Source organism: Ranitomeya variabilis, chromosome 3 (genome assembly GCF_051348905.1).
Source record: "Ranitomeya variabilis isolate aRanVar5 chromosome 3, aRanVar5.hap1, whole genome shotgun sequence".
Taxonomy (NCBI): Eukaryota; Metazoa; Chordata; class Amphibia; order Anura; family Dendrobatidae; genus Ranitomeya; species Ranitomeya variabilis.
The window spans coordinates 786,690,633-786,704,709 of NC_135234.1; positions in this window are offsets into that span (position 1 = coordinate 786,690,633).

The following is a 14,077-nucleotide window of genomic DNA, read 5'->3' on the forward strand; positions in this document are numbered from 1 at the left end:
CAACTCCACCAAATTGGATGCAGAGGGAAGACCGGACAAAGGCACACAGTGACCCATCTTGGAGAATTGATCCACCATGACCCATATCACGGTACAACTGGAAGACACTGGCAAATCGGTGATGAAATCCATAGCGATGTGTCTCCAGGGAGCAGACGGCACAAGAAGGGGCAGAAGACAACCAGTGGGAAGCCTTTTGGGAGTCTTATTGTGATTACATGAGGGACAAGCGGCGACAAAATAACCTTTTTTGGTAGAGCATTGAACAGCAAGGTGGATTGTTGCTGAGGGGAAAAAAAAAAAAATCTTTAAATCTTCAGCTTAGGGAGTGTGAACGAGCTGAGTGTGACCTGAGTGTAAGTGTGAACGGCGGTAAGTGTGACTTGTGATTCAGTGACTTTGGAATCAGGGAGTTTCCAAGGGAGGAATTGCTGAATTGCTGTCTGTATTTTATTGATACTTTGCATTTATTTTTATTTAACATTTCTGTGTGGTGCAATCCCCATTAGGAAATGTGCTCCACTATTGTTAATGCCTCCAGTGCACATCTTGCCACATGTATGCAGTCCTTGATCAGCCGGTCGAGGGTGCATACTGCTGTGCGAGATGTGAGCACGTTGAGCATTTGGAAGCCCAGATTCTGGATCTAAATGTGCAGCTGGCAACACTGAGATCCATAGACAATATGGAGAGGAGTCTTCTGCTCACAGAGCAGACACTCAATGGGATAGATGAGGAGGGGATGGTAGGATGGAGCCGCAGGACAGTGAAGTAGGTAGCTGGGTGACAATCAGAAAGCGGGGTAGAGGGAAGAGTGCCAGGGAGGCTAGTCCTGATCTGGCACACCCCAATAAGTTTGCTAAGTTGGCAGATGAGGGGGGTGCCAGTACAGGGGTAGCACTGCTGCAGCCAGGCATGTCCTCTGAAAGCCGGAGGAGTGACTGCTCCAGTAAGAAGGGAAATAGGAGAGAAGGGCAGGCCAGACAGGTGCTGGTAGTGGGGGACTCCATTATTAGGGGAACAGATAGGGCAATCTGTCACAGGGATCGTCGGACGGTATGCTGCCTACCTGGCGCTCGAGTCCGACACATCGCTGATCGGGTGGACAGATTACTGGGAGGGGCTGGTGAGGACCCAGCGGTCACTGTGCACATTGGCACAAATGACAAAGTTACAGGTAGGTGGAAGGTCCTTAAAGATGATTTCAGGGAATTAGGCTGCAAGCTGAAAGCAAGGACCTCCAACGTGGTATTTTCCGAAATACTGCCTGTACCACGTGCCACGCCAGAGAGGCAACGGGAGATTAGGGAGGTTAATAAGTGGCTCAGGAATTGGTGTAGGAAGGAGGGGTTTGGGTTCCTGCAGAACTGGGCCGACTTCTCAGTGAGCTACAGGCTCTACGCTAGGGACGGGCTGCACCTCAATGGGGAAGGTGCAGCTGTGCTGGGGGAGAAAATGGCTAGAAGGTTGGAGGAGTGTTTAAACTAGGGATTGGGGGGGAGGGTATTCATTTTATAGGAGGGGAAGATAGTGCAGATAGAGACCTGGGCACAAATAAGGAAGTTGGGGGTGGCGGTGGCATGGGGGGTGGGGTTAGAACAGTTAATAATTTAAGAAAGAATAGAGGTACAGAGAGTAACATCAAGTGCATGTATACTAATGCCAGAAGCCGCGCCAACAAAATGGATGAATTAGAACTAATGTTGTTGGAGCATAATGATGACATGGTGGGGATATCTGAGACGTGGCTGGATGAGAGCCATGACTGGGCTGTTAACTTGCAGGGCTATAGCCTGTTCAGAAATGACCGTACAGATAAGCGAGGGGGAGGGGTGTGTCTGTATGTAAAATCGTCCTTAAAACCCATCCAGCGTGATAATATAGGTGAATCTAATGAAAATGTAGAGTCCCTGTGGGTGGAGATAAGGGGAGGGGGAAAAAATAATAAATTACTGATAGGGGTTTGTTATAAATCTCCAAAAATAATGGAAGCAATGGAGAATATCCTCGTAAAGCAAATAGATGAAGCTGCAACTCAAGGAGAAGTCATTATTATGGGGGACTTCAACTACCCTGAAGTAGATTGGGGAACAGAAACCTGCAGTTCCAGCAAAGGTGATCGGGGTCTGACAACTATGAGAGACAATTACCTTTCACAACTGGTTCAGGACCCAACAAGGAGGGGGGCACTGCTAGACCTAATATTAACCAACAGGCCAGACTGCATAGCAAATATAAGGGTTGGGGGTCACTTGGGGAATAGTGATCACAAAATAATACGTTTTCATGTCTCCTTCAATAAGATGTGTAGTAGAGGGGTGACAAGGACACTAAACTTCAGGAGGGCAAATTTCCAACGGATGAGAGAGGATCTTGGTGCAATTAACTGGGACGATATCCTGAGGCATAAAAATACACAAAGAAAATGGGAGACGTTTATTAGCATCCTGGATAGGACCTGTGCACAGTATATACCGTATGGGAATAAACATACTAGAAATAGGAGGAAACCAATATGGCTAAATAGAGCTGTAAGGGGCGCAATAAGGGACAAAAAGAAAGAATATAGAGAATTAAAGGAAGTAGGTAGTGAGGAGGCATTAAATAAATACAGAAAATTAAATAAATTCTGTAAAAAGCAAATCAACGCAGCAAAGATTGAGAGAGACTCATTGCCAGAGAGAGTAAAAATAATCCCAAAATATTCTTTAACTATATAAATAGTAAGAAACTAAAAAATGACAGTGTTGGCCCCCTTAAAAATAGTCTGGGTGAAATGGTGGATGAGGATGAGGAAAAAGCCAATCTGCTAAATGACTTTTTTTCATCAGTATTTACACAAGAAAATCCCATGGCAGCCAATATGATCAGTGATAAAAATTCCCCATTAAATGTCACCTGCTTAACCCAGCAGGAAGTACAGCGGCATCTAAAAATCACTAAAATTGATAAATCTCCGGGCCCGGATGGGATACACCCCCGAGTACTGCAGGAACTAAGTACAGTCATTGATAGACCATTATTTGTAATCTTTAAAGACTCCATAATAACAGGGTCTGTACCACAGGACTGGCGTATAGCAAATGTGGTGCCAATATTCAAAAAGGGGACAAGAACTGAACTCGGTAATTATAGGCCAGTAAGTTTAACCTCTACTGTGGGTAAAATCCTGGAGGGCATTCTAAGGGATACTATACTGGAGTATCTGAGGAGGAATAACCTCATGACCCAGTATCAGCACGGGTTTACTAGGGACCGTTCATGTCAGACTAATCTGATCAGCTTCTATGAAGAGGTAAGTTCCGGACTGGACCAAGGGAACCCAGTAGATGTAGTGTATATGGACTTTTCAAAAGCTTTTGATACGGTGCCACACAAAAGGTTGATACATAAAATGAGAATAATGGGTATAGGGGAAAATATGTGTAAGTGGGTTGAGAGCTGGCTCAGGGATAGGAAACAAAGGGTGGTTATTAATGGAGCACACTCGGACTGGGTCGCGGTTAGCAGTGGGGTACCACAGGGGTCAGTATTGGGCCCTCTTCTTTTTAACATATTTATTAATGACCTTGTAGGGGGCATTCAGAGTAGAATTTCAATATTTGCAGATGACACTAAACTCTGCAGGGTAATCAATACAGGGGAGGCCAATTTTATATTACAGGATGATTTATGTAAACTAGAAGCTTGGGCTGATAAATGGCAAATGAGCTTTAAAGGGAACCTGTCACCACGTTTTTGGAAGATGGGATAAAAATAGCGTTAAATAGGGGCAGAGGTGGGCGTTACATTAGTGTGTGTGTTATGCGTTTATTACCCACCTAAGTTGCCGAAATAACTTTGCAAAGTCTCCGTTTTCGCCTGTCAATCAGGCTGGTCAGGTCACATGGGCGTGGTGTCTTCACCCAGATTTGGCGTAGTTTTCCGTTGGTGGCGTAGTGGTGTGCGCATGCCCAAAGTCCGGAATCCTCTTCCAGGGGATTTAAAATAGCGCGGTGTTCGTTATTGCATTGGTGATCGGTGGGCGCGGCCATCTTCCTTTGGCCGCGCGCGCGCAGAAGCGGCGCTCTGCTGGCCGCGGCTTCAGGAAAATGGCCGCGGGATGCCGCGCGTGCGCAGATGGATATCGCGGCGGCCATTTTCCTGAAGCCGCGGCCAGCAGAGCGCCGCTTCTGCGCACGCGCGGCCAAAGGAAGATGGCCGCGCCCACCGATCACCAATGCAATAACGAACACCGCGCTATTTTAAATCCCCTGGAAGAGGATTCCGGACTTTGGGCATGCGCACACCACTACGCCACCAACGGAAAACTACGCCAAATCTGGGGGAAGACAACGCCCATGCGACCTGACCAGCCTGATTGACAGGCGAAAACGGAGACTTTGCAAAGTTATTTCGGCAACTTAGGTGGGTAATAAACGCATAACACACACACTAATGTAACGCCCACCTCTGCCCCTATTTAACGCTATTTTTATCCCATCTTCCAAAAACGTGGTGACAGGTTCCCTTTAATGGAGATAAATGTAAGGTCATGCACTTGGGTAGAAGTAATAAGATGTATAACCATGTGCTTAATTCTAAAACTCTGGGCAAAACTGTCAATGAAAAAGACCTGTGTGTATGGGTGGATGACAAACTCATATTCAGTGGCCAGTGTCAGGCAGCTGCTACAAAGGCAAATAAAATAATGGGATGCAGTAAAAGAGGCATAGATGCTCATGAGAAGAACATAATTTTACCTCTATACAAGTCACTAGTGCGACCACACTTAGAATACTGTGCACAGTTCTGGTCTCCGGTGTATAAGAAAGACATAGCTGAACTGGAGCGGGTGCAGAGAAGAGCGACCAAGGTTATTAGAGGACTGGGGGGTCTGCAATACCAAGATAGGTTATCACACTTGGGGCTGTTTAGTTTGGAAAAACGAAGACTAAGGGGTGATCTTATTTTAATATATAAATATATGAGGGGACAGTACAAAGACCTTTCTGATGATCTTTTTAATCATAGACCTGAGACAGGGACAAGGGGGCATAATCTACGTCTGGAGGAAAGAAGGTTTAAGCATAATAACAGACGCGGGTTCTTTACTGTAAGAGCAGTGAGACTATGGAACTCTCTGCCGTATGATATTGTAATGAGTGATTCATTACTTAAATTTAAGAGGGGACTGGATGCCTTTCTGGAAAAGTATAATGTTACAGGGTATATACACTAGATTCCTTGATAGGGCATTGATCCAGGGAACTAGTCTGATTGCCATATGTGGAGTCGGGAAGGAATTTTTTTCCCCAATGTGGAGCTTACTTTTTGCCACATGGTTTTTTTTGCCTTCCTCTGGATCAACATGTTAGGGCATGTTAGGTTAGGCTATGGGTTGAACTAGATGGACTTAAAGTCTTCCTTCAACCTTAATAACTATGTAACTATGTAACCAGTGGGAAGCCTTTTGGGAGTCTTATTGTGATTACATGAGGGACAAGCGGCGACAAAATCGCAGACATCTAGATGCATCTTGGGCCACCAGTAGTGCCACAAAATCAGCTGCATGGTCTTTCTCAGCCCCGCATGACCAGCAAGTTTAGAAGAATGCCTCCACAGCAGTATAGGTCTCCTGTCCGGATCAATGATGTGGCGAGGTTCCTCCTCTTGGCCCTCTGGATGAACCTTGATGTTCTTCTCAACTGGACGGAAGTGGAGATTGAAGTCAAACCGGGTGAAGAATAATGACCATCGAGCCTGACAAGGGTTAAGCTTCTAAACCGACTGAAGGTAGGTCAAGTTTTTATGATCAGTGTAGATAACGACAGGATGAACTGCACCCTCCAGAAGATAATGCAATTCCTCCAAGGCCAGCTTGATGGCCAACAATTCTCTATCACCAATGGAGTATTTGCATTCACAGGGCGAGAACGCTTTGGAGAAGAACTCACAGGTCACCGCCCTTCCAGAAAGAAGCTTCTGCATGAGTACGGCTCCAGAAGAGGAAGCATCCACCTCCACGAATTACTGCTTATTGACCATTGACCTATGGAGAGCAGTAGAGAAGGCTTGTTTGAGGGACAAAAAGGAAAACTCCACCTCTGGATGCCACTCCTTAGGATTGGATCTTTTTCGAGTCAGAGCGGTGAGAGGTTTGGTCAGATCCGAGAAGTGCGGGATAAACTGCTGGTAGTAGTTGGCAAACCCTGGGAATCGCTGAATGGCTTTGACTCCAATGGGACGTGTGTTGTGAATTCTGTTCTTGGGTTCCCAACGGTGGTTATAAGTGGTAGCGCTGCTGTCTGTCCTTCACAGCAGTTATCACGTGTGTCCACTCTGGACTGGGCTATTTAGTCTGGCCTCACCCTTTAGTCAGTGCCAGTTGTCCATTGTTTCTGGAGGATTCACATCCCTTCATGGTTTCTCCTGCTTCCTGGTCTTTTCACCAAGATAAGTCCTGCTTGTTTTGCAGCCCACATATTGTGGGCCTCATTGTTCAGTGCATTTCATGTTTTTTCTTGTCCAGCTTAATCTGTGTAAGGATTTATGCAGTCAAGCTGGAATCTCTGGAGAGGCAGATATACCCTCCATGTCTTTAGTTAGATGTGGAGTTTTTGTATTTTTGTGGTGGATATTTCCTAGCATTTTAATACTGACCGCATAGTTCTCTGTCCTATCTTTCCTATGTAGCTAGATTGGCCTCCTTTGCTAAATCCTGTTTTCAGCCTGTGTATGTTTTTTCCTCTCCTCTCACAGTCAATATTTGTGGGGGCTGCCTATCCTTTGGGAATTTTCTCTGAGGCGAGATAGTTTTCCCTTTTCTATCTATAGGGTTAATTAGTCCTCCGGCTGTGTCGAGGTGTCTAGGATCAGTAGGTACATCCCACGGCTACTTCTAGTTGCGGTGTTAAGTTCAGGGTCCGCGGTCAGTACAGATACCACCTTCTCCAGAGTATGTCTCATGCTGCTCCTAGGCCACCAGATCCTAACAGATGTGACCACTTGAGAACAGCCTACACGTTCTCAGCATCCATTTTGAGACCTGTGTCAGAGATTATTATTATTTATATAGCACATTGATTCCATGGTGCTGTACATGAGAAGGGGTTACATACAAATTACAGATATCACTTACAGTAAGCAAACTAACAATGACAGACTGAAACAGAGGGGCGAGGACCCTGCCCTTGTGGGCTTACATTCTACAGGTTGGTGGGGAAGGAGACAGTAGGTTGAGGGTTGTTGGAGCTCCGGTGTTGGTGAGGCGGTAGCTTCAGTAGTGGTGAGGAGGCAGTGGGGTCAGTGCAGGCTGTAGGCTTTCCTGAAGAAGTGGGTTTTCAGGTTCCGTCTGAAGGATCCGAATGTGGTTGATAGTTGGATGTGTTGGGGCAAAGAATTCCAGAGGATGGGGGATATTCTGGAGAAGTCTTGGAGGCGGTTGGGTGAGGAGCGGATAAGTGTTGAGGTGAGGAGCGGATAAGTGTGGAGGAGAGGAGGTCTTGGGAGGACCAGAGATTATGTGAGGGAAGATATCAGGACATTAGTTCAGAGATATATGGAGGAGACAGGTTATCAATGGCTTTGTAGGTCAGTATTAGTAATTTGAACTGGATGCACTGAGGGAATGGGAGCCAGTGAAGAGATTTGCAGAGGGGGAAGCGGAGGAGTAGTGAGGAGAGAGATGAATTAGTCGTGCAGCAGAGTTAAGGATGGACTGGAGAGATGCAAGGGTGTTAGCAGGGAGACCACAGAGGAGGGTTGTTGGATGTGATTTCCCGTCCTGTATCCTGTCCTGAATATTTCCTATATAATCAATAACTCAAGTTTTGGGAAAATGATAAAGATATTTAATGACGAGTAAAATGAGATAGTAATAAGACAATTCAAATAATAATGTAACAATAAAACCTTTTCTTCAATGTCCTATAATTAGAGAAAATACTAATACAAATATCTACAAGTATACTTAGCAATAATTCTTCATGGCAATAATGAGAGAGAGATGGCCTTGATTCTTCCTTCATTTATACCAATATTTCACATCCACACCCACATACAAGCCATGACTCCACCCTTGCTTCTGGTATCTTCTGTGGCAAATGTCCAATCATCTTCCGGCAATGTGAACATTGTCATTGGCTGCAGTAATCATCACCTTCCTGCAGATGGCATCCTCGTACTTGGAAAGAAAGTTCTTGTGTTGGACGGTTCAACCCCATTTGGGATGTCTCCAAGATGTCCATTTAAAGAACACAGGTATTGTGTATCAATATACATATCAATAGGCCGAAGCCAGGATGTCTATCTCATGAGCAGTGGTTTATAATGGAAACCCACAGGAGTTGTGTACATATGTAGATAATGATAGGTCTCAAACAGGATAGAGGCTATTCATTCAAGATTTCCACCATGTATACCTGTGTCCTCCATTAGGCTTTAGGGCCAATATTCATTTCGTAGGTAGATGCACCTCTGCCTTATCACTAAAACAAAGAACATCACACAAAAGAACACAGGCCTGACCGCCTAATAGGTTTACAGTCTTGTATCTGGTTTATCTCATCAACAGAATCCTGGACATATTCAGCACTCATAAATTCAATATATTTCTATGGTACGCACATTGTCCATGTTGTCTTCCAACAAGGGTGTTGCAGTAGTCAAGGCGGGAGATGATGAGGGCATGCACAAGCATTTTAGTAGATTGACAGTTGAGGAAAGAACGGATTCTGGAGATATTTTTGAGCTGGAGGCGACAGGAGGTGGAAAGAGCTTGGATGTGCGGTTTGAAGGACAGGGCAGAGTCAAGGGTTACTCCGAGGCAGCGGAGTTCCAGTATGTGGGGAAGCGTGATGTCGTTAATTGCGATAGATAGGTCAGGTAAGGAAGATCTATGGGATGGAGGAAAGATGATGAGTACAGATTTGTCCACATTGAGTTTGAGGAAGCGAGAGGAGGAGGATATGGCTGATAGGCACTCTGGGATTCTGGACAGCACAGCGGTGACGTCTTGGCCAGAGAGGTAGATCTGAGTGTCATCAGCATAGAGGTGGTACTGGAATCCATGGGACGTTATGAGTTGTCCCAGGCCAAGTGTGTAGCTTGAGAAGAGTAGGGGTCCTAGAACAGAGCCTTGGGGGACTCCAACAGAGAGAGGGTGGGATGAGGAGATAGTGTGGGAGTGGGAGACGCTGAATGTGCGGTTGGAAAGGTATGAGGCGAACCAGGATAGGGCGAGGTCTTTGATGCCAAAGGAGAAGAGGATCTGTAGTAGGAGGCAGTGGTCAACTGCGTCAAAAGCAGAGGACAGGTCTAGAAAGAGGAGTACAGAGTATTGCCAGTTAGCTTTGGCTGTAAGTAGGTCATTAGTAATTTTGGTCAGGGCTGTCTCAGTTGTGTGATGGGGCAGAAACCAGATTGTAGATTGTCAAAGAGCAAGTTAGATGAGAGGTGGGAGGAAAGTTCAGCGTGGACGTGCTGCTCCAGGAGTTTGGGAGCGAATGGGAGCAGCGATATTGGGCGATAACTGGACATAGCAGTTGGGTCGAGGGTTTGCTTTTTAAGGATAGGTGTGATTGTGGCATGTTTGAAAGCAGAAGGGAAGGTGCCAGAAGTTAGCGATAGTTTGAAGAGGTGGGTTAGGCATGGGATAAGTGTGGTGGTGAGGTTAGGGAGGAAGTGGGATGGGGTCAAGTGCACAGGTGGTGAGGTGCAATTTGGAGAGGAGACAATTAAGCCCCCCTTCAGGGATCTTGGAGGGGGAGGTTATGGGGTTTGGGCATTGGTCTGGTATACAAAGGGATTGTGGTTGAACAATGAAGACTTGCCTTGTTTGGTCAATCTTATTTTTAAACTGTGTGGCAAAGTCCTCAGCAGAGATGAGGGAGGTTGGAGGGGGCAGTGGGGGGTGGAGGAGGAAGTTAAAGGTTTTGAATAACTGTTTGGGGATGTAGGATAGGAAAGATACGAGGGTGGTGAAGTAGGCCTGTTTAGCAGAGGTGAGAGCAGATTTAAAAGCAAGTGTTGCCTGTTTGAATGCAGTGAAGTCGTCTTGCGAATGTGTTTTCTTACAATGCCGCTCTGCAACCTTGGACAGTTGCCGGAGCTTTTTAGTGGTGTTATTGTTCCAGGGTTGTCTATTGATACGTCGCACTCTGCCATGAACGAGAGGGGCAACCGCGTCAATAGCTGATGCGAGAGTGGCATTGTAGAAAGCAGTGGCAGTGTCTGTGTCGTGGAGTGAGGATATGGATGCCAGTGGTAGGATAGAGTCAGAGAGTGTGTGGAAGTCTAGGTGTGCAAGGTTTCTGCGGGGGTGCGCATGTTGCTGGACATGGGTGACCGGTGAGAAGGACAGGGATGAGAAAGTGAGCAGATGGTGGTCGGATAGAGGGAGAGGGGAGGTGGTGAAGTTAGAGAGCAGAGACAGGTAAAGACCAGGTTTAGGGTATGTCTGTCTGTGTGGGTGGCTGCGAAGGACGACTGAGTAAGTCCAAAAGATGAAGTAAGGAACAGAAGTTTGGAGGCAGTTGACTGAGGGGTATCAGTGGGGATGTTGAAGTCACCCATGATTATGGTGGGAATGTTAGCAGAGAGAACGTGAAGGAGCCAGGTGGAGAATTGGTTAGTAAAGCAATAAAGGCAGTGGCTGGGCCTGTAGGTCGGTATATGACGGCCACTTAGAGGTTGGAGGGAGAGTAGATGCGGACAGAGTGGACTTCAAAAGAGGGGAGGATAAGGGAAGGTAGAGGTGGGATTGGGTTAAAGGTGCAGTTAGAAGAAAGGAGAAGACCCACTCCTCCACCATGTCTATTGCCGGGACGAGGGGTGTGGGTGAAGTGGAGGCCGCCGTAACACAGTGCAGCAGGGGAGGCGGTGTCAGAGTGTGTTAGCCATGTTTCTGTGAGGAGAAGCAGAGAAAGGGAGAGCAGGTGGGAGGAGAGTGGGCGACTTGTTTTATCTTTATTAGGATAGATTTGAGGTTGAGGAGCAGGTCAGCAGAGAACAGGTGGGGAGGAAAGAGGGAGAGATGGTTATTTGGTTAGAGGGTGCTGGGGTTTGTGGATAGCAAAGGAGAGAGAGGATTAGTGGAGCAAACACTGTAAGGGCATATCTAAACATAGTGAAGGAGTAAGATGGTTTAATAGAAAAGCTAGGTCCAAGTAATAATAAGTGCTTACTCAGCCGACATACCCAAGAGAGGCAGATACATAGAGTGGGGTCCTGACTCCTGCCATGACTGCCGTTGAAATAACTGCAGCGTCTGTATGCTTAGCTGTGTGAAGCTTTGCTGCAGGGATGTGCGTGCCTGACCCCACATGCGTGCACCGCTTAAGATGCTACTAAATTTATAGGACTGAGTAAAGGATCAGGTGAGAGGGATTGTGGGACCTGATTGGGGATAAATTAGCAGTTGGCCAACACCCTGGGGGAGGTTACATGATCAAAGGCACTGAGCCTGGCTGCAACCATATGCTCTAACACCTCCTTGCACCAGATAATATCTCCTGTGACCCCAGCATGGATGTACAGCAGTAAGTAATACAATGCAACAAATGAATTTAGCAAACATTCAGCAGGCACATTAAAGGGAATGATGCAGGATGATAGACAGCAGTTGACAAGAAGCAGAGATTGTACCATTAAAGGGAATGTTGCAGGATAATAGACAGCAGTTGACAGGAAGCAGATATTGCACCTTTAAAGGGAATGTTGCAGAATGATAGGCAGATGACAGAAAGCAGAGATTGTACCATTAAAGGGAATGTTGCAGGATGATAGGAAGCAGTTGACAGGAAGCAGATATTGTACCATTAAATGGAATGTTGCAGGATGATAGGCAGCAGATGACAGGAAGCAGAGATTGTACCAGGAATGTTGCAGGATGATAGGCAGCAGATGACAGGAAGCAGAGATTGTACCATTGAAGGAATTGTTGCAGGATGATGGGCAGCAGACGACAGGAAGCAGAGATTGTACCAGTAAAGGAATTGTGGCAGGATGATAGGCAGCAGATGACAGGAAGCAGAGATTGTACCATTAAAGGAATTGTTGCAGGATGATGGGCAGCAGATGACAGGAAGCAGAGATTGTACCATTAAAGGAATTGTTGCAGGATTATGGGCAGCAGATGACAGGAAGCAGAGATTGTACCAGTAAAGGAATGTTGCAGAATGATAGGCAGCAGATGACAGGAAGCAGAGATTGTACCATTAAAGGGAATGTTGCAGGATGATGGGCAGCAGATGACAGGAAGCAGAGATTGTATCAGTAAAGGATTTGTTGCAGGATGATGGGCAGCAGATGACAGGAAGCAGAGATTGTATCAGTAAAGGAATTGTTGCAGGATGATGGGCAGCAGATGACAGGAAGCAGAGATTGTATCAGTAAAGGAATGTTGCAGAATGATAGGCAGCAGATGACAGGAAGCAGAGATTGTATCAGTAAAGGAATTGTTGCAGGATGATGGGCAGCAGATGACAGGAAGCAGAGATTGTAACATTAAAGGGAATGTTGCAGGATGATGGGCAGCAGATGACAGGAAGCAGAGATTGTACCATTAAAGGAATTGTTGCAGGATGATGGGCAGCAGATGACAGGAAGCAGAGATTGTACCATTAAAGGAATTGTGGCAGGAAGATGGGCAGCAGATGACAGGAAGCAGAGATTGTACCATTAAAGGAATTGTTGCAGGATGATGGGCAGCAGATGACAGGAAGCAGAGATTGTACCATTAAAGGAATTGTGGCAGGATGATGGGCAGCAGATGACAGGAAGCAGAGATTGTACCTGTGTGAAGAGAGGAGATGGATGTTAATTCCCGGCCGTTGAAATAACTGCAGCATCTGTATGCTTAGCTCCGTGAAGCTTTCCTGCAGGGATGCGCGTGTCTGACCCCACAAGCGTGCACCCCTTAAGATGATGTAACCTAGGAAGGGAAGAGAGCTCCGCTCGAAGAGGCACTTCTCAAACTTGGCATACAGACGATTCTCCCTCAATCGTAGTAGGACATGGCGGACATTTTTTCTATGAGGGAAGAGATTCAGAGAAAACACCAAGATATCATCCAGATAGACTACACAGATGTAGAGAAGATGACGGAAGATATCATTGATGAATTCCTGAAATACCGCTGGCGCATTACGTAGCCCAAAAGGCATTACCCAGTATTCGTAGCGACTGTTAGGAGCGTTGAAGGCGGTTTTCCACTCATTCCCGGAACGAATCCTAACAAGATTGTAAGCTCCTTGGAGGTCCAACTTAGTGAATATCCTGGATACACGAATGCGATCTAAGAACTCTGTAATAAGAGGCAGAGGATACTTATTCTTCACTGTGACGGCATGAAGACCTCGATAGTAGATACATGGACGCAAAGACCCATGCTTCCTCTTCACAAAGAAGGACCCCACACCAGCAGGGGAGGAATTCTGAATGAACCCTCAGGCCAGGTTCTTCTTGACGTAGTCAGACATAGCTTGAAGTTCCATCTCCTCAATGATGTCCAAGATGGAGTCCTGAAGAGGTCTTCCGTCCACGGAGGTGATGAGACGAGGATGCTGCAAAGGAACAATAGGAATCCCAAATCGAAGAGCCACAGCTTGCTGCACAAAATTACCTGCAGAACTGGAATCCAAGTACGCTGTCTCAGAAAATCTCCCACCTCCAGTCAACACCTGTATAGAGACAGTAAGGGGTAGAGAGGAATCACTCTCACCTAGGAAGGCCTCTCTTACCTGACCTAGGCAAAGTTTTCCGGCCTCTTGGGACATCAGCGGCGAAAATGGGTAGCACATCTACTTTATAGGCACAGCTTTTTGGCAAACCTCTCCCCACATTCTCGTTCATCCAACTTGATGTGGTCGACCTCCATAGGCTCAGAGACCAAAATTAGAGCAGGAACCGACGGGATGAGGGGGCTTTGGAAGGATGGAGCTAGATGGGGAAATCGCCTTCCTTGGGATTATTCCACCCCAGTAAGGGATTAAACCAAGCTAGGTCCTCTCACTCCAAGTGGGAAATAGGAATGCCACTTTAGCTATGTCCATCGGATACTGCTGGGGCAGCAACCGAAAATGCAGCTGACACTGAT